This window comes from Ornithodoros turicata, chromosome 1 (assembly GCF_037126465.1).
Source record: "Ornithodoros turicata isolate Travis chromosome 1, ASM3712646v1, whole genome shotgun sequence".
NCBI classification, from domain to species: Eukaryota; Metazoa; Arthropoda; class Arachnida; order Ixodida; family Argasidae; genus Ornithodoros; species Ornithodoros turicata.
Window position 1 is genome coordinate 108285118 of NC_088201.1, and position 22085 is coordinate 108307202.

The following is a 22085-nucleotide window of genomic DNA, read 5'->3' on the forward strand; positions in this document are numbered from 1 at the left end:
AGAGGAAGGCTGCGAAAGCCCACCAAGTGAAAGGGCAGAGGGCAAAGAAGTCAAAGGATGGCAAGGACACAAAAGATTATGACCCTGGGGCTTTTTAGTGTAAGAAATTCATGATAAAACTTCAATACTCATTTTCTCAAAACATGTTTTTAGCCTACCTGCTCTGCTTGCAGAGCTGATAGTTCAGCAACCGCTACATTGATTTTGGTGCTGTTTGTTTTGAGAGAGTCATAGAACAGCACAGTATACAATGACATTCATATTTTCTCAGATTTCTAGGCACAGAATTTATGATTTTATATGTTGTGTGCATATAAGTTTTGTGTTTTACAGACAGGTTGTGAAAAAATCAAATCAAAGATTTTTCAGCAGGGAATAAAAAAATCTAAGAACGTCATTGCATGCAGCACACACTTAGGTATGAAACAGAAGTGAAAGCGGCTTTCTATCCCAATTTTTAGATTCTCCATGCACTCTGCAAAATGTGTAAAGTATGAAAGATAATAAAATTTATAGACAAAAAACTATTGGAGCTATCACTTTGAAAGTGAAATATGATTATTAGGAATGCATAATTCACCTCTCTATAAATTTTGATCAAGATCCTCCAAAAAATAAAAACGTTGGTCTTGAAAGCCACATCCCCCCTTAAGTTAGGAAACTACCGTGAGAAAATTGATAAACTTTGCAACTCTCTGAAGTTGAAGGGGAGTTCCTTACAAGTGAAGGAAGATTTTTATACATACAGAAATCATCTGTAGAAATCATATACAGAAATCATCTGTCGCATCACAAACTAATTCTAATGGGTGATTTTAACTTACCCTCCGTATGTTGGAACACCTTAATAACACACGGGAGAGACGTTACCCTCGGTCAATCCTTAAATGACTTCGCCACTAGTCTCGATTTGATCCAGGTTGTTAACAGTCCTACGCGTATCCAACGTGACACGTCATCAATCTTAGATTTTATCTTTCTTAGTTCTACCGTTGCTCGTCTTGGTTACAACTGTAACGTTACTGAAGGCCTTTCTGATCACTTAGCTACAGTCGTTCACTTGAATATTAGTGTTCCTAGATCCCTTTACAGGGTTTCTCAAATTCTCGATTATACGTCGGCCAATGATACTGCTATTATTGGCGAGCTATCATTTGCATTCAACGACTTTGTTCGTCTCAGTGAGTCAGCTGACGTTAATACCTTGTATGAGGCTCTATGAAGCTTGGTATCAACATGTATCAGTCGTTTTGTTCCAACGAAGTTAAAAAAATGCAACAACAATATTCTATGGATAACGCGTGACATTTTGCACCTCAGGCGTCGATTAAATAGAATAAGACGTTTACGTGCCCGCCACTTATCATCACACTATTCACATACTTTGTTTAATTCTCTTAAGCAGTCACTTAAGACGACGATGCAAGCTGCTAAGCATTATTATTACAATGTCTCACTCTCTAATTTTCTGAAGACAAATCCTAGGAAGTTTTGGCGCACAATTCGTCCTAAAGAATCTAACGTGCACTCTTTCATAATCTGTGGAGATATTTCCTCTGATGCTTCAATCATTTCCAACCACTTTAACAGTTACTTTTCTTACTTTTTTTACAGTTACTTTCTATTTGGTTCACATGACGAGGGCGGTACAGACTTAGTTTATCGGAAGAACCTCATTTCTCTGCTTCCGGCATTTTCAACCAGCTATTGAAGCTTGATTCTAAGAAGAGTAGTGGTCCCGGCACAATCTCAAACGTCTTCTTGGCTAGATATGCAGAGTGGATGTCCAAATACTTAGAAATAATATTCAATAAGTCGTCTAATTCTGAGCTGGTGCCTGATATATGGAAGAAAGCTATTGTTGTGCCTATTTTTAAATCAGGCAACAAGCAGCTTGTACAGAATTATCGTCCAATTTCATTAACGTCTACCGCCTGCAAAGTATTTGAACATGTATTATGTAACCATATAACCGATTTTTTGGAGTCCCACTCTTTGGTGTCTGAGTATCAGCACGGTTTTCGGCGAGAGTACTCTACTGCTACACAGCTTAGAGTTTGTCCACAGTCTGGCAACTGGCATTAATAGGAACAAACAAACAGATGTTACATTCATTGATTTTAGCAAGGCGTTTGACCATGTATGCCACCGTAAACTACTCTTAAAATTGCAGTCCTTGCTGAAGAACTCGAAAATTGTATCATGGATTAAGGATTACCTTTCATGTCGATCGCAGAGTGTTTTTTATAACCAGTGTACTTCCGCAGATGCCCATGTGATCTCTGGCGTCCCACAAGGGTCTGTGTTGGGACCGCTGTTCTTTTCACTGTTTATTAATGGTATTGCTAAGGATGTTCCAGCGAAGATAAGGCTTTACGCAGATGACTGCGTCATCTATAAAGAGGTGACTTCACATGATCAATTATTACTCCAAGAGTCTTTAGATAGAATCACTGCGTGGTGCGACAAGTGGGGCATGCTCATTAACTTCGGAAAATGTGCCAAAACGACATTTACATGCCGTTATTCTCCGCTCCTTTTTGACTATAAAACTGACCATTCGGTTATAGCATCAGTCAACAGTTACAAATACCTGGGTGTTATCCTTAACCCCTAACTGTCCTGCTCACCACATATAGAAATGATCTGTTCCAAAGTGCTGAAGAAGGTTGGCTATTTGAGGAGGACATTAAAATTTGCTACACCTGAAATTAGGTTACTTGCATACAAAACGCTAATACGCCTGGTCCTGGAATATGCATGCGAAGAGTGGGACCCATACAATAGGTCTGATATTGCTAAACTTGACTCGGTCCAAAATAAGGCAGTACGTTTTATATTATCCCGTTACGATCCATGGTTTTCACCAAGTGCAGCACTTCGTGATCTTGACATCACTCCACTAAAGGCTCGACGGCGTGCTCTTCGCCTTAGAATATTTCATTCTATTATTAATGGTAAAGTAAGAATTCCTTTTAGCAAATATTTATCATACGCTGGAACATCCTCACCCAGGAGCTCTAAAATAGCTCAGCTAAATATTGTCCTCATTTGTACCCGTGTTGACGTTTTTAAGTATAGCTTTTTCCCTTGTTGCGTTGAAGACTGGAACGCTCTGGATGGTTCTGTCCGCCAATTCTCCTGTGAATGCTTCTTTGATGCACTCCTGCAATAACCCCTTAAAGGGGTTGCAGTATGTTTAAATAAATAAATAAAAAAAGGAAGTGATTTGCCTCACATGTTCTGGGGAGAGTGGCTTAGAGGGCTTGACCTTCCAGGACTATGCGCTTTATGACGGCGATGTTCCAGTAAGCGGTGAAATGAGTGACACTAAAATCGTCGAGAGTGCACTTGGTAGTGATGTGCCAGAGGCTCACGTGGAGCATGAACAGCCCCGCGAGGTCCCAACATCATCCGAGACGAGAAGGATGCTTGGTTTGCTCCCTGGCAAGGTAGAGTGCAGCAGAGGGGAGGAGCATCTCATGCGTTGCATTCAAGTGCTTGAAGATGCTTTCTTGCTCCCAGATGTGAATTCCAAGCAGACTGCTATTACGGATTTCTTCCCTCTCAGAGGAGGTTGAAAATAAATGGTTTCAGAATGGTTTACGAGCCCCATTATTTTGTAGGAACATTTTTTTTTTTTTTTTTACATTTAATAACATAGCGCATTGTGGTAACGTTGTGGCAACGTAAATTTCGTGGTTCGCTTAACTCGAAACCCCGCTTATCAAGAAAGTTTTTCCGTTTATTACGACTTCGAGTTATCGGGGGGTTTACTGCAGGTCCCCCAAACTCACATCGGAAAAGCGTGCAACGAAGAAGGCCGCCACTAGATACCCCACTGTTGCCGTTCCGGATCACTTCAGCGCGCTAAGTTTAGCGGTAAAATGTTTTTGTTGTTTCTGCGAGTGAATCTAGTCTTTATATGTCCAAATAAAACGCGTATAACAACTTTCTGTGTCGTGTTTCACTTTTTGGTCCCGTTTTTAAACGTGTTGAGCGATCGGAAGGATCTAGTGCACGGCTGCGTGCATCACATGGCGTACCTGTCGTACCAGGCGCCGCCAGTGGGCGCCGCAGGCGCAGTCGTCCATTTCTCCTTCGGTGACTTGGCCTGGCTTGAATTGTGCTTCAACTGGATCTTTAGCGCGCTACAATCAAACGCAAGCCAACGTCTGGTAACAATGGGGTATCTAAGGGCGGCCTCCGGCATTGCACGCATCGGGATAGGAACAAATACATGGGAAAATGGCGACCTTGGGGGACCTGGTTTACTGTAAAGTTGCATTTTATGAAATCTGTGTACTTTGCTTAAATGAAACTTCCGATAAATGGAACAATATTTCCATTCCCTTAGAGTTCCATTTAAGAGGAGTCCACTGTAAATCCACTTTTCCAATTAGAGTATCGTATGTGTGCCTATGCCGTTGCATTCATTGTGATATCTTACCGGCGTACAAGCTACGGCTTATCTGACGGTGCAGCTCATGCACCAAAAGTTTCCCCCAATTGCTGGAAAAAGTGACCTGCGGCTTATCTGCGGTGCAGCTAACACGCGTGAAAACATGGTAAATGATGCCTGTCATAATATGTGGTGATGCTAATGTGCATGTCGCAAAACACTCTAATTAAACGATGCTGAACATATGCAATCATTTGTTGAAGTGTGGCGTCGATCGAATTCCAACAAGCAGAGGCAACTTCAACTTGAGGTAGCACTACAAATTTTGTACAGTAAAACCTCAACAATTCGACGCCCGTTAATTCGGAAATTCGGATAAATCGGACGACCTGCGTGGTCCCGGCCAACATCTGCACAAGTCTATGGGGACAAACACTCGTTAATTCGGTGGCAGTCACGTACGCACTGGATAATTCGAACAATCACGGCTCGATGGAAGCGCATGGGAACGCGACAGTAGACGCCAAAATGGTAGAAAAAAACGACAAAGTGAGGCGGATGCATCGCCATTGTCATCAGCGCCGTGACATTGGTGACGTCAAGTGCCATTCTTGATGTGAAATCTCGTTTTAATCCACGTATATCAGTCAGTCTTTGTGCGACGTGCATGCGGTTTTGACATGGCTCCTCCTGCAAAGCGTGCAAAGTACAAAACCAAGGACCTTGCAACAAAAGTTGAGACACTTAAAGCACTGAACGACGGTGTCCCAAGACAGGAAGTAATGAAAAAATACAGCGTGAAAAGGGGCACTTTGGCAATCTAAATGAAGAACGGATCATCGCAACCATGGAAGGTGAGAAGTTTCACGAAAAACGGAAACACCTTCTTACAGCAGCGTACCCGCAATTGGAAGACGCTGTTCTTTGTTGGATTACGAACTCGTGCGATGGACTTTGAGCGGACCCCTGATTTGGACCCAAGCCGATAACTTTGCAGCAAGAATGGGGACCAAAGCATTCAAAGCATCGGAAGGTTGGTTTGCGCGGTTCAAAGAAAGCCGCAACTGACTTATCTTCCAAACATCTGTAGGGAGAGAGCTGCTGTTGATGAAGACGCCATCAGAGATTGGCCGTGCGTTCGGCTCCGGAGCACACAGCCACCTACAAGCCCTGTGACGTGTTCAATGCGGACGAGACCACGCTTTTCTTCAAAGCACCGCCAGACAAGATGATCACGCTCAAGGGAGACCCATGCATCGGCGGCAAAAGAAGCAAAGAGAAAGTGACCGTCCTTCTGACCGCGAATATGACTGGGATGGAGAGCTTGCCACTGCTTGTCATAGGGAAAGCGCAGAAGCCTAGGCACCTAAAAAACCTCAAGCAACTCCTGGTGGAGTATTGTGCCAATCGGAAAGCCTGGATGACGTCCGACATTTGGCGATGTTAGATGCAGAAGCTGGACAGTCATTTCCGCTCCAAGGAGCTCAAGGTGCTCCTTGTTGTTGAGAACTGCAGCGCACACTGCAACATGTCTGACCTGGAGTGGGTCAAGGTGGCGTTTTTCCCGTCCAACACAACCTCTGCCTTACAGCCCATGGACCAAGGCATAATACACTACATAAAGCGCAGGTACTGAACACATGTCCTGGAACACATACTGCTCTGCATGGGTACCGGCAAGCAGTATGATGTGACGCTCCTTAGCGCTGTTCATATTTTGGCGCACGTGTGGACAAGCACACCAGCAGAAATTGTGGCAAATTGCTTTCGCCATGGCGGGTTTGTGCAATATCAGGACTGCGATTAGTTGGAGGACGGAACAGCTTATGGAGACTAAGAGGACGACCGAATTAACGCGATCCGAATTAACGAGGTTTTACTGCACAAGCCAAGCAAACACGAGGAATTCGAAAAGGGCTTAGTAATACGCGCAATGAGATTGCGCTTCGTCATGGTAGTGGATGCTATGTTATTAACATGTAGGGTGAAAGATAGTAGGCTTGTTGTTTGCACTGTTTTTTTTTCCTCTAAGCATCCTTCAACTGTTGCTGTTGAGAGAACAATGTTAGACCTCCACAAGCAGCATGAAGTAAAGTGTTGTTGCTGGCATGAAAAATGGCCCCAGTCAGATTATTTCAAGCATCGAACGATTGGAAAGTGATTTAACTGCAAGGACAAACATCCCACTGATGCTGCCAAACATCTGTTCTTGATATTAGATTTCCCACATCTCATCAGACATTGCCAGTACTCTGTTAAGGTTTGGATTCAACACACCAGTTTGCCATGTAAGCCTGCCTACACGTATTACATGCACGGAGATCATGGAGTGAATACGCTGTTGTACCCCCAGCACTGTAAAGATCAGTAGAGTACCAAAGCACAGCTCACTTACCTGAGGGCTTTACTCACTTACCTTGAAGTTCAGTTACTTGCATCTTCCTGCAAGGCTCAGTGCACATGAGCACCGAAAAAGTTTCACAGTAGCCATGCACTCAAGGGTGTACGCTCACGCACAAATAGCAGCCACCTCAGGAGTCCACGAACATTGCCAGACTCCACTGCAAACAGAAACCAGGATCAGTAATCAACGGCAATGGGCAAATTATGTCAAAACTGTACCTGGTGGAAGTACAGTACAAAGTATCACACTGCAAACATACGTGAAGGGACCACGAAGACATACTCAAAACCTCTGTAATCATATGTAATGCATTCCTGAATGCTAATACCTTCAGCATGCAGAGTATGAACCAAGCATTCGTCAGAGGAACGGAGATATTTACAAATCACAACCTAAAAAGGCGACAGGTCCAACACGACCGTTCCCGCTGCACCAGAGAGACTAGATGTGACGTCACAAGCAGGTGAGCTTCCCCACAGGCAGACCAGCTTGGTGCAACACTGGAGTGAGCAAACAACGCAAGTGACATCAGACTGCTTGTAGGCAGGGAAGGGTAACGGTAATGGTAACGGAAACAGAAACGGTATATTACCGAAATCGGAAATGGTGACGATAACGGAAACGGAAACACATACCAAGTTTCTAGAGTGAATGAAATGGTTAGGACCCCACTGGGTACTTCGGGAAAGTACATACCACGATCCTCCATTACCGGAAACAGAAACGGAAACGGATTTATCGTCCGCTATTGAATTCGGGTAATGTCTATTCCTGAAAGCGCAATAAGCGATCTCGAGGGTGCATCCGTCGCTTACCTCGTCCCAGTCCTCATAACTCCACGACATCAACACATGACTATAATCCACCATAGCACGAGGATGACAGCCTACAATTTTTAGTTACTTATTTTGTACTTTGTTTTTCTTTTTTTTCACCGTGGCCATGACAATATTATTTACTACTGAGAGCGTTCGCTTATGAATGCGACATTGGATGAAGGTTACGCTCATCTTGAGCTGCTGGACTCCGAGTGACTGAAGACATGTTCCTACGTTTTTTTCTTATAGTTGGAAATTGTGCGCATCGCAATGACGTAAAATTACTTGCGTAGTGTGTACGCGTGGCACCGAATGAACTTTGGCAAAACAGGGTGTTGACAGAGCCCGAAGGGCTGTCCTCTCGCAGTTCTGTAACAACCTTTCCATTACCGGAAACAGTAACGGAAACGTAACGGAAACGAAATTGAAGGGCTGGTATCAGAAACAGATAACAGAAACGAAAATACAGTAGTAACAAAAAGAGAAACTGTAACCAAAATACATCTGTTATCCTTCCCGGCTTGTAGGGGGTGTGACGGGCAACCACTCGATGCTTTTTTTTTTCTTTTTTGTGTGTGTGAAATGTGCCCACGTTGAATGCGATATGGCGAAAATCGGATATATTTCAGATCAAAGTCCACCTTGAGGGCCATTCTCCCCCCGGAACTCAGATATTTCAGGAGGTCCCTTTAAATTATATTGCAAATTTGTTTGTATCACTTCACTTGTTTCACAAATTCACTTGTGACCAAATGCGAGAATGTAATTATACAAAGCTTGATGAGGAGCTGGTTGACCAGTTCACAAAAGCCTTCGTGCCTGGCCCAGCTGTGACGGGGACACAGAACGACATGGACAGACACAACACACATGCACTAAGTCTTGTCTGTGCTGTCCATCCCTGTTTCTGTCCCATATTCCTGTACAGTGTTGGTAGCACCAGGAATGAACACGTTTGTGCACAGCAGTTATCTTTCGATTGACATTCACCCAAAAATTTTAGCAAGCATTTTTGGCAAATGCTATTTACGAAGCATAGCTGTAGGTGTGTTCAACTTAAGAAGGAAAAGAAGTCTAGTCGATCAGCTAAAAAAATATTTCTGCGCCAAGGGTAAGATGGCTGGACATTGTGAGGTCACGCTGCCTCCTTGCGCCAGATAATGTAATCCATCATACTCACTCTGCTTCAGTGTTGGTTGTTAAGACTAACCACATGACACTACTCTTCGGCAGAAAGTGTGCGCTTTGCGCTGTGCGCAAGAAGTTGTGCGCTCCCCCACTGATGCCGCATGGTGGTGCTTGCGTATTGTGTCTCCTTATCTCCAGTGGTGTATGCAGCTGACGGACTAGATTTTTTTTTCTTCTTAAGTTGAACGTGACTATAGTTTGGTGCTTACTCATGGGTATGAACTGATGGCGTAATTTGCATTCACACGTGCATAGGCAATTCGCTATGCTAGTGCAAATTTTTGGTACTATATGAACAAACAAGGCATGCCTGCGGACAACGACAGACAACGCAATAGAAACCATCCATTTTAAGCACATAGAAGACATAACTCTGATTTTGGGGTAGAGGCGCACATAATACACACAAAGTAGACGTAGAAAGAGGCAACATTCCCTAGCGTTTGAAGAACAAGATGAAGAGTGTTGTCCTCTTCGTCTTGTGTGTTCTCCATACTCAAGGAAATCTTACCTCTTTCAACAGTACAACAGCTTGCTTGCACCATTCTAATTTGCTCATCAAAGTAGACGTCTTCGTGCGTTGCCTGCGTCTTTACACCCAAACTTAGGGTCATGTCTTCTATGTGTAAGATACACCAGCTAGCTTGTGTTCTTTACGATGTTCTATTTTTGAGCCTTTTCCTCTGCCTACTGAAATGTCACATACATAATGAGTCATCAGTAGCATTATCAATTACAAAAGCATATAAAACACAGTGAAAAACTTCAGTTTTCTACACCTGCGCAAAAATATTAAAGAAAGAATGTTTACCATGGTCTTTTTTATTTCCTTATGCAACAATTGGGAGTCAATCAGGCATTGTGAAATAGAATGACTCGGTACTGCATAAGTGCTAATGGAAGGAAAAACATCAATCAGCCATGAAATCTGGTCTCTGGACCTACGTCACTGTGCTAACAGAGTGCATACCATGTGTGTATTTTCATGTTCCCAATTTGTAACTGTTGAATGACACCTGCATTTTGAAAAGTGCCCTTTCCAATCACAACAATACTCCACTGATATTCCGTCAATTTTGCCTTTGCATTACCAGTTGGGCGTTTGGTACTTATGGCAAACCACTGCAAAAAAGTAGTTGATGTACAGTACAAAGTATATAATTTGAAATATACTTAAAGATGTACTTGAGTATGTGGTCCCTTAAGCACACCCATCACTGGTATTGGAACATTAGGGGGGAATCACTTCTGCGCAAGACAATAGAGAACGTTTGTTCGCACAGCGCTCAGAAACAGCGTAAAATATCGTCAAAACAGAAGTATTGGCGTGTTCTCCTTGCTTTGCCCTTGTCAATGACACGTTTTGTAGAATTCCAGGACTATCCGTTGATCTGTATTGAGCCCAAATTCGCAAATATTTTAGTGTGTGACACTCTATCGAGATGGCAGCACATGCTCGAGACGCACCAAACTTTAATTTATTGAAAATCAACGGCTCAACCTTGTCCTCTAAAAAATACGTCATTGACTTGAGTAAAGCTAAGAGAACACGCCAGTACCGATCTTATGATGATAGTTTAGAGCGTTCACGTGTCTTGTGCAAACGAAAATCACCCATAGATTTCTGAAGAAGTAATTCCCCCTTAAGCTTCAGACAATTTCATATGTCACAAGTTTCTAGAGTGAATGAAATGGTTAGGACCCTACTGGGTCCTTCGGGAAATTACATTGTCGATTGCTGATGATAATGGTACAATAATTTGTGGCTTCACATTGTGAAGCAACTATGATCATTAGCAATGCCACAGTGACTGGTCTGTGGATTGATGTTGCCCACTTGAGTGTCATTTAATGTGCACTGAAATCTTGGCACATCGTATTTAATGCACTGTCAACTGCAAGCAAGTAGATACGGCATACCCATTCCTTAGCTGGGGCACATGTTGTTGAACAAAGCATACCTGAAACGAACACATAGTACAAAACCGTTCCAGACAAAAGAAAGAAAAAGGTTTCTGCTGTGGATTAAAATTTTAGATATCTAAGCATACCGGGACTAATCCTGCTTATACGTGTCATTACAAAGATGGGTTCTACATATTACTATACAGGGTGTTTCACCTAAAGTGATAAAAAATTCTAACTGGCAACGTAATCGCTGGATGACTGTGGGACTTTTGGCAATTGCCTGCTGAAAACTGGCGAGCTAAAGTGGAAATTTTATTAATTTTTTTCGACTATTTCTGTTGGAATACTGTACATAGTTTTTGGGTAGAAATCCAGCGAACCAGTAGAGATGTAGTAAGGGAGTTTCCTCAGGACAGGAGCCGCCGATATTTCGAACAGAGACTATTCTTCTTCTGGGCAGAAGAAGAACAGTCTCTGTTCGAAATATCAGAGGCTTCTGTCCTGAGGAAACTCCCTTCCCGTACATAGTTTTTGTTGGGTCTGTGGTTATCCATGGAAGACTTCATATTTCTGTAACAAAAAAGTGAGGTTCGCTTGGCAATTTTCAAAGTTCAATTAAAAAAATAAATTTCCCCCAAATAAAAATTTTCCAAAGCCTTCTTGAATGGTGACAAAAGACAACTGCAACAGTTGCAATTGCAACTCTGTATTGCAAGTTCCAATACAGGGTTGCAAGAAAAATCTTGCAAAGCAGATATTCCCTACGATGCTTCTTTTTTGTTGTTGTTGTTGATCCTTTAATCACCAGGGATGACAAATAATATAAATGGGTTACTAACCGGCACATATCAAAGGTGCAATGTCATGTTGCTTGCCCAAAGCTTGCGTGATGCAGTATGTAATTCACTGTAGACAAAGGTATGGCAACACACACTTGCAGGTGGTCAGCAGCCCACAAAGATTTCTAGCCTCGCAGCATTGAAGTGAGCCAAGTGGACTGCACCTCCAAAGGCACACCTCTGAAGCCCTGCAAGTCTGACATACTTGGCAACTGCACTACAAATATGTAACGGGTTAATGCAGCATGGCATAGCCACCACCGCTTCTGTGGTGGAACGTGCAAATAACATAAGGTCATTGAAAAGAAACTCTGATCATGTGGCGGTATGAATATGCATGTGAAAGCAAAAACATGACACCAAAAAATCACAATATACTGTGACAAGTTGCTCAATGCAATTGGTCTTTGCACAATTTGAGATTTTTTTCCTGCTGTACTCATGCATTACAATACCATTTTACTATTTTTCAGCTTGCAGCACAATGAATCCACAAAAAGTGAGCTTTCTGAAAAGGATGCCACAATTATGATCAGGTGTATGTCGATGTTTATAATGACATGTGATCAGTGCCTGTACAGAATGCATTCTGTCTGCCTGGCATGCAAAGCCTCCCTATTTCTTTTACTGTCGCATTTCAGTGTTGCCTTACTTATTTATTTAAACTGACTGTATTTGTTATTGTAGACAGCAGTTAGATACAAACTTCGGAGATGTTGGCTTTCAAGTCAAAGAAAATAGTGTTTCTCGTTTTTGGCAATTATAATTTTTAGAGATCCTAAAAAGTGGCAAAAATGAGGGCAAAACCAAATTACGGTAACGCAAGTTTAAACTGGCTCATTACATCATGAGACAACAGGATGGCTGCTGTTTTTCACCTGTTTTCTACCTACTTCGTAATAACCTTGGAAAATAATATTGGGAAACCATTAAAAACGAGAAACACTAAAGATAAACAAGGGCCACCTGCACCACGTAAGAAGAGAACCTATTCATCCCAATCTCAGAAAAATATAAACAAACACTGCGACAACTTCCACATCCACAAAGACCTCCTGTCCTTGCGTTACTTGCTGTAAGCTGCGTTATTTTGTGGTACTTGCTGCTTGCTGTTTACACAGATAATGACAAGCAGCTATGTTAGAATTTTTTCCTCGTGAGGATCAGAGCGCATTCTTATCTCTCGCATGCGTGGCATCTACTGCAGCACCCTGATGACCGAAGATGCTTGGCATCCAATCCAATCTGGGTGGTTAGTGTTGTGCACGGGGGATGCACTAATAACAAAAGTTCACCAATAATAGTCCCCAAGAAACCAATACCGCCTTACAGAGCAGGTATTAGTGATGCAATGCAAACAACGCATGCGGGACAGCACGACTGAAGGACATAGTCACAGGGGCCTGTATCAGTATTCAGGGTTGAGATCCCTATCCTCAAACTCAGATCGAACTATTGAAAAAAAAAAAATTGAATCTTTCATTAAGGGGGGACGCGGCTTTCAACTTCAAAAAAATGTCAAAAAATCTATTTTTGGAAAACTGCATTTCTGGTCTCTATAATCCATGTTCTGTGTGATCTCAAAGTATTTCAGCTCAAAATAATCTCTAAATGCCCCAAAAAAATGTTTTTCTGAGACATGGTAGCACGATGCGCGTCAAAATTATCGAAAAAAATGCCGATTTTCCGATGTACGTAACTCCCGAACTTGAGCACTGGGCGCCGCCATCTTGGCACTGTTGGAAAGGGAATTTTTTCGTCTTCAAAATTCCCGCTTCAGCGGTCTCCTCCAATGAATGGCCTAGCCACAAGTTGCAAAAGTTTGAGGGCACCCAGCACGGAAGCTATTGGCTGCCTGCACTTTCGCGTTCTGTGATTGGTCCGCTCCGCGGTTGCCCTTGGTTACGAGCTCTTTCACCGCCGGGATGACTGATTCCTCCGTGCGCCCGTCGGCTGGGAAAGTTTTGATATCTGCGTTTCTCTGTGCTATTAGCAAATTACTTGCCCGATTATGGACAAACGATCGTCGAAGTCGAAGTTTCACAGAAGGCACCACTTCGGGGCTCGTAAGAGGAAATCCGCGCGGACGGCGAAGAAGACTGCCGTCGTTCTGCCGGAATCCGAAAATGATTGTTGTTGCGCAGCAAGATTCTAGCATTGCGGACGCTTCACCTGCAACTCATGCAAGTGATGAAAGTGCTCTGATGCTATCTACTAGCACGAGTCGAACCGGTCGCACAGTTCAAGCACACTTGGAACCTACTTTTGTGTCACAGGAGTATGCACGCGGGTTGTCTGCGTCCGTACAGGCATCGCTGAGTGCAATGACGGCGACAGAGCGAAAACTGAAACTGATCGGCGGAAAGTGAAGAACCCGAAGACACCTAAGGTACAGAAGAGTTCTTGATGTGCCAGCTATCAGCATTGAATGAGTTAGTAAAGGAAATGCTGTGCCAGAAGTGTTTGGAACCCGAAGTGACAGTGATGCCAGGCACACGACACGGGATAGCGGTGAAGCTTGCTGTAACCTGCAGGAATTGCGGTTTGTTTGCGGAAAGTTTGCACTCTGTGATCTGATCACTGCTGTCTAAAGATGAGCATGCCTCACTGGTGGCAGTGGAGACAGCGGTGAGCGAGGCCGTATTCAACAGCGGGAACGTCCGAGCGTACACACAGTTATGTTCCTCAATCGGCATAAAACCTGGGGCGCACGCACTACGCAGAGCTGCAGAAAAGGACTGCCTACATAATAGGAAGGCTGGGAAAGCCCACCAAGTGAAAGGGCAGAGGGCAAAGAAGTCCCAGCAGGGCAAGGACACGAAAGATTATGACACTGGGGCAATCTAGTGTAAGAAATTCAACATAGAACTTGAATATTCATTTTCTCAAAACATGTTTTTTGCCTACCTGCTCTGCTTGCAGAGCTGATAGCTCAGCAACCGCTGCATTGATTTTGGTGCTGTTTGTTTTGAGAGAGTCACAGAACAGCACTGTATGCAATGACATTCATATTTTCTCAGATTTCTAAGCACAGTATTTCTGATTTGATAAAATGTGTGCATGTAAGTTTTGTGTTCCACAGTCAGGTTGTGAAAAACACAAACGAAATATTTTTCAGCAGGGAATAAAAAAAATCTAAGAATGTCATTGCATGCAGCACACACCTAGGTATGAAACAGAAGTGAAAGCACCTTTCTATCACAATTTTTAGATTCTCCATGCACTCTGCAAAATGTGTGAAGTATGAAAGATAAAAAAAATTATAAACAAAAAACTAATAGAGCTATCACTTTGAAATTGGAATATGATAATTAAGAATGCATAATTCACACCTGTACCAATTTTCATCAAGATCCTCCAAAGAATAAAAAAGTTGGTCTTGAAAGCCACGTCCCCCCTTAAACACTAGAAAGTGTATGCTACTGAAATGAAAAAATAAACAAATAAACAGTTACAAAATAAATAAGAAACAATAATAAACAGTAATAAATAATTACAATTACTACATATTCTCTATGCATCAGTCGGAGTAAACCCCTCTCGTTTCACCACTGCTGCGCTTGCTTTGCAGCAGCTTTAGTTTCGTGGTAATCTGTCGAACTTCACTGCTGACAATTTGTTCACCCCTCGCCTCATTGTGTAACTGAATGTGCTGCACTGTGGCACATCAAGAAAATTAATGAGACGTCACGGTAAGCGGGATGCAGAGACACTTTCGACTCTCAGCCGCGGCCACGCTAAGGCCATGTGGATGACAATTCGAAACCGGAGGGTCGTCTTGAAACCACGAAAGCGGGGGAAGCGGTGAAAATATCATGAATACAATAGCGCCCTCTTCTGTGAAATGACTGCACATAAAATTTGTGGAGGCTATCAAAACAGCTGCCTTCATTCTTTTACCACTGTAACAGCTGCCAAACGGATATGGTCCTAAAATGGGGACATCGCTATAAAGTGGAGTACCTGAAAAGGTGGCCCGGATAGGGAGGTATTACCATCTCAAGGATGTTTGTTCAGTAAATTATGGAGGAATGTCAAAAACTGAGTACAGTCCTGAAGCACACACACACATGTAATACTGGTGGTAAGTATCAGCATTCAGTAAGCCACGAAAGTGTTACAGTGACAATTTTGACAGGTGAGTTGCAGTGAAGTCACTGACAGGATTCACACAGTTTGAGATGATGCAATTAACTGGTATGTGGTGACAAATGCCACAAAGATTGCATTGAATGTTTTGGCTATTCTTTTATGTTTTCAAGTAACATGAGACACAGAACAATGCAAAATCATGCACACTTAATGCAACAAATATTCTGACAAGGCTCAGATTAAACTTGTTTTTAACTTCACTACATTGCGGTTTACCTGCGTACATGCAGAAAACGTGTGTCATGCCACAGTGCAGCGGACACTACCCTGACATGCAGCAACAGAGCCTTTCTAGGTGAAGTGATATACTTGCGCGGTTTTATGCTGAAATGAGTGCTTGGCACCAGAGTTTGCTAACTACTAGGACAACTGAAACGAGAATGCTACTTCATAATTGGCTGACATTAGTTTTCCGTTTACCATGTTTTTTAAACATTTTATACGCCATGTCGTTCGTTGTGCGTCTTCAAGTAAATCCATACGTTACACACAAAAACCCAAGCAGTCAAAATCCTTAGTAGGTGCACAGCTTTACACACGTGAGATCCTAGTTTCGCATTCCTTGGAACTTGGAATGCGGCTACGCTACTTTGAATGTGCAGTTTTAGGTTTATTTTGAATCATCGTGCATTCGACCAGACCAGTGGCATGCAACGAGGACGGACGAAAGACAGACGCTTACACGGTGCCCCAAACAACAACGTCCATAGATCGAACGCAGTTGTCGCAATTACCTATACCTCTATGCAATTACCTAACGTGTGAAACGCCACTGTCACCAAAATGATTACTAGGCGGCATCGGCACACTCGCTGCTTATTATGTTGAGAATAGTCCCTGACAAACGTTGTATTGCCCACGCCAGAAAGCCCCGGCTACCTGTTCTTATAGAAGCACTCTCAGTCTGCAACATGCGCATGTCAAGCGTTCTTTACGACAAAAAGGATAAAACAACGGAGTCACAACACAGACGTTTTCGATCGCTTCGAGCAGCGTGCCTCCTTCGACGTTGACTATGGATTGCTTTGGGTTTTGGTTTATAGCTTCCATCGTGTCTACTGTCTAGCCCTCTAGCCGTCTAGCGGCGCCGCCGATGAACAAGCAGCCGCCGACGGAGTTGAAGGCAGCGCGCTTTTCAAAGGTCAGTAAAAATTATTGCCTGTTCACCCGTCAGTATGGGGAGGAAATCTCAAGAAGAGCAAATGATCCAGTGCGATCAGTGCAAACGATGGATGTATCTGGACGAAACCAAATTTGACAACTACTAACAAGCCCAAGAATCGAATACCCGCTTCGATTGTAACATATGCAGATCGTTCGAAAAGCACAACAAACTTCTAGACAACCAGCACGCGTCTATCATGAAAATTGAAGAGTGAAACCAAACCCTAGAGAAAAAGATCGAGTAACTTTTAGCGGAGAACAGAGCAATAGTGGAGAAACTCGAAGCGCTCGAGAGAGAAAACGAGTTGCTTAGGGAGGTATCAAGATCCACAGAGAGCCCGACAAGACAAGAGATCCACGCCCTCGAGACCAAAATCCTCGAAATCACAACGGAAAACGTAACGAAAACGAAAGTAATAGAGTCTTTAATGAACAGAGTTGAGGTGTTAAAAAAAGAAAATGGCGAACTTCAAGCATCGAGACAGACCCCATTGATGCGAATCTCGTCGGCATGGCGACCATTGAACGAGGTCAGGATGGCCCCACTACCGGGAGAAACTCAACACGTCAGTATCACGTGGAAAATGGGGTCACCTCGGCGGACTTAGACTCCCCTAGTGCGGATCACCTCCAGGCGACCCGTAACGCAGGACCTCAACAAAGAAAATTAACAAGTCAGAATAATCGGAGACTCAAACGTAAACAGAATAAAACGACCGCTCCCCAGGAAAATTTCGAGGGACAGACCCATAATAGGAATACCAGGAGCCAAAACTGATGACATCCTCGACGAAATGACAAAAGGACCCGACAGCGAAAACGAAGATGCCCTTATAATACTCATAGCAGGCCTCAACGATGTGTTAAACGGGCTAGAACCTAACCAGATCACATCGAATATGACGAGCAAAGTGAGCCAATGGCTCAGCGAACATCTCACACAGTAGGAATTTGCTCCATCCCATTCACGAAAGAAAGGGGCAGGACATTCAGAGCAAGATAAAAGAAGCGAACACGAGTCTACAAGCAGTATGCAGCTCAAACCCATGCATGCTATTCCTAAATAGCTACCACCTCCTTCAGAGAATTCAGGCATCAGGCATGGTAGATATTCACTTTTCACCGGCTCTGCTTTTCACCGGAAGGAAGCGACACAGTGGCGCAACGTACAACTAGCGCAGAAGATAAAAGTTTTTTTTAGAAGGAGAGACGACCATGCAACAAAGACGAAACTGGCACCGCGAACCTTACGAGGCGTTTCAACACCAATATTACTACACCAGATGGATGCCCACTCCAAGGATGGACAGACGACCGCGAGAATGGCACCGATGGGCGGACAACGGGAATGCCCAATATTCTCGTCCCCACAGACGCTACTAACCCAAAGAAGAAAAAAAAAGGAAAGAAACCGACATCGGACCGCTGGAAGCCACTTTGGAATCGCAACATGAAACATACAGGGGGGAAACAGAGTGAAGTGGACAGAACTGGAACTTAACACTGAAGAAGAAGACAACATTGGGACTGGATAGGAGTAAACAGAAAACACACCGAGAAAAACGGCGGAGGGATTGGAATAATGTATAACAAGGAAAAGGTTCAACTACTATCGCACAGACAATGCTTTGAACAATGTGGGCAAATTTCAGGATATCGAAGAAGCACATCGTTAACGTCGGAGTCGTGTACATGGCGACAGCAAGTGAAACACCAATGTGGAACCAGAACATCTGTCAGTGCATTACACAAGATATAACTGAAATGAAACAAGCACACCCTGAATATACCACTAATGCTGCTTGGCGATTTCAACTGTCATATACTAGAACTCGACGGGAAAGAGAACAAAGCACAACATCTACGAGACATAGTGCGAAGCCAGAACCTAGATATTTTAAATCTACATGAGAAGTGCTCAGGCCGCGTTACCTGGAGCAGAGGAACCCAACAAACATGCATCGATTATATGCACTGGCATGTACTCGCTGACAACAGCCCCCGCTAACCATCCACAAGATAGAAATCGACGACGAAAAGAAATTCAGCTGCGACAGCGGCCACAATCGTATTAAAGTAACTATAGGTATACCCAAGAAGGAAAAGCGACGTAAACTCCCAATGCGTAAACAAGAACCGCGATGGAAGACGGGCGACGAAGAAAACATGCGCAAGTTCGCCATGAAACTGGAAGAAACGCTGGTAACGTCAGAACCCCCCGATTATACAACCCTCATACGTCAAATGGAAGAAACGGCGAAAGCTACCCTTGGGAAAACACGAGGAGGACGACCACAATCACGCAAACGAAACCCATGGTTCGACAAAGAGGTACGAGACGCGATAAACGAAAGGAAGAGACTGTGCCGAATACTTCGAGCAGCAGCAAAAATAAGACAGTCTGTCAAATGGAGAAGGAAGCTTATGAAAACCAACAGGTCGAGACAAAACGATTAACAGCAAAGAAATTAGAACAATATCACAAGTCGATAGAGGAAGACATCAGCACTTCTGGCCGGAAAAACGGACGCAAATTTTGGAAATATATTGAGAACATAAACAACCAACGGGGAACGACCACACCTGAAGTTGCCCTCTATGAAAGCCAAGGAGGGAACAGCTTTACAGGGACAGAGGAAATCGAGGAATACATGAAGCAGCAACAACAGGAGGACATACAGAACCGAATGAACACTTACGATTACCCTATAGGACCCCCCGCACCTCAGAACGGAAACGAAGATCAAGGTATTTTGAGGCCAATAGAAGAGGACGAATTAACAAGACATATAAAAAAACTACTGAATGGCAAAGCACCAGGCCCAGACGGAATACCCAACGAGTTCATAAAGGAACTCGGACCACATTCCAAAGAAAGTCTAAGACGAATATTTAATATATTAGAAACAAAAGAGCTGCCTGAAGAGTGGAAACAAAGCACTGTGCGACTACTATATAAAGGCCAAGGGAAACAAAAAGAAGACTTTAAACTCCTACAGACCAATAACACTACAAAGCAAACTGTTTGCCTCCATCATAAACAGCAGAATGATGACGCTATATGACCACAAACTAAGTGAATCCCAAAATGGATTTCGTAGAGACAGAAGAGCGACAACTTATTCATCCTCACCCAACTCGTAGAACTCGCACAGAGGACAGGAAACGAAATGTACCTCGGGTTTCTTGACTTAGAAAAAGCCTACGATGCTGTTCCACATGAGCTACTATGGGTAAAGTTACGCGAATCAAGCCTCCCAGAAGGCATGCTAACTATCATCCGGAACATGTACACGGATTGCTACTGCACATATAATTTAGAAGAATTCAAATCAGAGAAGGTAAAGCAAATTGTAGGCCTCAAGCAGGGATGCCCACTCTCCCCAACACTATTCAACATCTTTCTGGATGAACTACTAAAGGAACTACAAGACAGCAACAAAGGGATCAGGATAACTACACTGGACACAACAGGAGGACAAATTCACACCCATATAGCAGCGCTTGCATTCGCAGACGTACGATATCCTTCTTATCTCAAGAACAGAAGCAGACCTACAGCCGCTGCTCGACATCTGTACCAAAGTGGCAGACACCAACGGGATGAAATACAGTAACGCCAAAACACAGTGGATGAAGATCGGAGGAACCAATAACAACATCGAAACTTTCTCACTTCAAAATTTTTCCTTCGCCCACACCGACCCGTACAAATACCTAGGGGTGCCCTTGGAGAATCAAACGAACTATCTGGAACAATACGAAACATCCATAGTAGCTACGACAAACAAAAAGAAAGGACACGTGTGGCACCTGGCTCGCCATTCCTATAACCCGTACACGGTCGGTAAACTACTATGGAAAACAGTTGCGGTCCCGCACGCTACGTATGCAGATGAGGCTATATGCTATAGCAACACCACCGTAAAAGCCCTGGAGCGCCAACAACGAGAAATAGGAAAGTGGATTTTGGGTGGAAACCTGGCCACAGCAAATGCTGCCATTGAAGGAGAAATGGGTTGGTCCAACTTTGAGTACAGGGAAGCACGTTCGAAAACGCGATACCTGGGACGACTCATCCACCTTCCAGAAAATAGATACGCAAAAAGAATATTCGACCACGTACGATTCACAGGCATAAAAACAATTCGATAAAGCGAATGAATCAAATCGACTCCAAGTACAGCAAAGGAACATGCCGTCACAAAACGAAGACCGCAAGACAGTGGCAGCGACATCGTCGAGATGACGAAGCGACACCTGGTCAACTGGGAAAGGCAAAGGAGAAACGCCTTACAAGTTTTGCAGGTTTCCTGTGACAACTAATCCTGTCCCAGTGGATACCCGTGAGGGAAAGCGTCCATCGAGATGAAACTATAGCCCGAGCCCACATCCGGAGCCTCAGGCCCAAGACCTACTCTATACTAGAGACCTGGACAGCTGGCGCTCCCCTATGGGAGAGACGGGTCATGGGTTAGTTACGTTAGTGACCGCTGCAAGCGCCACATAGCATTATTGGGGAGAGGGAATCACCCTTGCCACCGTCTTTAGTCTGCTAGGGATACAAAGGCTGTTGCTAAGCCCGTTGCTAAGCACGCGCTATTCTCTCTCTTATGCTGCTTCGTCGTTGTCAACACAGCCTACCATACATGGAGGAAGGAAACACAGGAGCGGCCGTTTCGAGCAGATTTCCGTGGGACCCCTCTGGCGGTCGCTCCTGTCAAAACCGCCATTGCTTCCTGTCCACCACGTGATCCTCTCTAAAGTTTCGGTTGGGCAACTCTTTGTTACTCGCGCTGCTTTTCGTGCTTTTATGCTTTTCCAAAGTCACTTACTCTTAAAATGTGAGCACCACTGCGGAAACAACGTTTTGTTAACGTGTTCTTACCGCGGTTGCGGCTGTCGTTCAACAGAAAGCAGCTCGGTCACGGGAATAACGTTTCCTTCGTAAGTACGTACTTGACCGGTTGTTTCGTACCCCTGTCTGTTAGAGAGTCATCTTGAATCGTTCCTTTGCAAGCTGGCGCTGTGCTACAGCTGCAGATTCAATTGATTTCCTAAATCGTTGTACAAATTTGATTACTACCCAGGCGAAAATTTGAGCTGGGAAGTCAACTGGTACCAGCTCGTTCCCAGTTCGCACCAACTGGTGGTCAACTGGAACCAACTGGTACCAAACTGGTGGCAGCTGGAAAGTAAACTGGTACCAG

The 22085-nt window shown here is 43.8% G+C and overlaps 2 long non-coding RNA genes across 3 annotated transcripts in view; both read right to left on the reverse strand.

Annotated features, from left to right (window-relative positions):
* The window catches only part of LOC135378540 (uncharacterized), a 114092-nt gene extending 97390 nt beyond the window's left edge, over positions 1–16702 (reverse strand). Inside the window, exons 1-5 of one of the 2 annotated variants that reach the window (XR_010418445.1) lie at positions 16591–16702; positions 11560–11755; positions 9783–9934; positions 9624–9705; positions 6819–6963 (exon numbers count right to left, since the gene is read on the reverse strand). This is a non-coding gene — a long non-coding RNA (uncharacterized LOC135378540). The remainder of the gene's footprint in view (positions 1–6818; positions 6964–9623; positions 9706–9782; positions 9935–11559; positions 11756–16590) is intronic. The other variant, XR_010418446.1, reaches the window with a different exon arrangement.
* On the reverse strand, positions 2288–3727 carry LOC135367527 (uncharacterized). The gene is made up of 3 exons (XR_010414486.1): positions 3239–3727; positions 3058–3178; positions 2288–2394 (listed from the first exon to the last, which is right to left on the reverse strand). It is a non-coding gene; the product is annotated as an uncharacterized LOC135367527 (long non-coding RNA).
* Positions 16703–22085: the final 5383 nt, after the last annotated feature.